This window comes from Suncus etruscus, chromosome 8 (genome assembly GCF_024139225.1).
Source record: "Suncus etruscus isolate mSunEtr1 chromosome 8, mSunEtr1.pri.cur, whole genome shotgun sequence".
Taxonomy (NCBI): domain Eukaryota; kingdom Metazoa; phylum Chordata; class Mammalia; order Eulipotyphla; family Soricidae; genus Suncus; species Suncus etruscus.
Window position 1 is genome coordinate 111502190 of NC_064855.1, and position 1718 is coordinate 111503907.

The 1718-nt window shown below is 38.6% G+C and overlaps 1 non-coding gene across 1 annotated transcript; it reads right to left on the reverse strand.

Annotated features, from left to right (window-relative positions):
* Nucleotides 1-1345: 1345 nt before the first annotated feature.
* On the reverse strand, nucleotides 1346-1478 carry LOC126016489 (small nucleolar RNA SNORA51). Its single transcript, XR_007498285.1, has one exon. It is a non-coding gene; the product is annotated as a small nucleolar RNA SNORA51 (small nucleolar RNA).
* Nucleotides 1479-1718: the final 240 nt, after the last annotated feature.

Sequence of the window (1718 nt, forward strand, 5' to 3'; positions counted from 1 at the left end):
GAATATGACATCATGTAGAGATGGGGTCTTTCAAAATTATAGTGTGCCCTAATCCTGTGGGACTTGGGGTCCTTATGCATAGGGGAGATTTGGAGGCATATGTGTATAAGGAGAATGCTGTGTTAACATGAATATTGTCATAGACCATTCAAAAGGTGGGATCTGGAATTCATTCTTTTCTCACAAGCCTCAGAACTAGGTGAGAATTCATTCCTGCCCAAAACATTCCTGTCTTGTGGTAGACTGTTAGGGCAGCCCAAGCAAACTAACAATGATGTTTTTTTAATTGCAGAATTGAACTCTGTAGTAGTGAGGGTAAGAATGATATGAAATGATTGGTTTTTAATAAATGTTTCTACAGAAAGTGAAATGTCTATAATTTGGGGAGATGGAGGGTAACTTATCCTGGATTTTATAAACTTTATTTGGATTTGATTTTCTTTTTTTGGTAACTAAAAGGGTCATATGGTAAATAATGAAGTTTCTTTGCGTGTGTGTGTGTGTGTGTGTGTGTGTGTGTGTGTGTGTGTGTGTGTGTGTGTTGAAAGCTGGTCTGCACTTCTACTCCACACTCCCCTTTTGCTGACGTGAAACTCTATGCCTTTTAGGAGACAGTGGGAATATTCTTGGCTTTTACTTTGAATTGACCTAGAAAGAACCAGGCCTGAGGGGTTAATTAGACTCTTTGCGTGGATTAGGATTTGCTACCATTAAAATAATTCTAATGTCTTATGGGCAAAAATCTCATTCTTGGAAAAGTCATTATATACTCTGTGATGAGGGAGAGGTTATCAGCTCTTAGCTCAGGAAGGTTTTAGGGTCTACAAAACATGGGGTGAGTACCGGAGGGAGAAATAACTTCCCTAAACATCCTTGTCATGAGCTTGTCTTTCCTTAATTCTTTTTTCTTGAAGTGATGCCAGGAACCAGCATATCCCCAAATCTGCATTCATTATTGGCCCTATTGGTTAAGCCTTGGGCTTTTGAATGAGCTCTGTAGTATTGCATTAAAAATTGCTTATAAAAGGATTTACATTTAATGAATTTCTCTGCAGCTTTCTCTGAGCTCTTTATCCTAGTCTATCTATTCTGGAACTTCTTCCTTCAATTATTGCTGCTCTCAGATTTTCAACCTTTTGGGCCCTGATGCCTTACTTCCTGGAGTTATTGGAAATATTCAAGTCTTAACTCACCCTTTTGACTAAGCTGCCAAACCCCCTTCCCATGGCCTTGAACTCCATTCCAGCTTCCTGCATTCTTATTTACTTAAAAAAATTCAGGTCGCTTCAGATCACATACCACACTGTATGGTTTTTAGAAGTATTACTTTACATCTCTTTATTTTTTTTGTCCCCCAATTCACAATACAGACCAGGCAAAGGGCCTGGGTTGAGGTGTATATGGGGTGCATTTACTATACCTCCTCTTTATATACAGTCAGTGTAAAGAACACAGCCTGTGGTAAGATTTGGGAGGCCTTATCTTTTCTTTTTAAAAATTTTTTAAAATATATATATATTTACATATATATAAAATCCTTCACCAGTGCAACTTTCTCATGACCAATATTCCAAGTGTCCTTCTTCCCCACCCCACATCTCTCTATAATAAGTTATCATTCTACAGCCACCTCCAGAATCTGCTACTGCAGTCTGCTGGACCCCCACCTCACCACCCCATCTCCCTTTTACAACATTTAAAAAAAAAACATCTCTGTG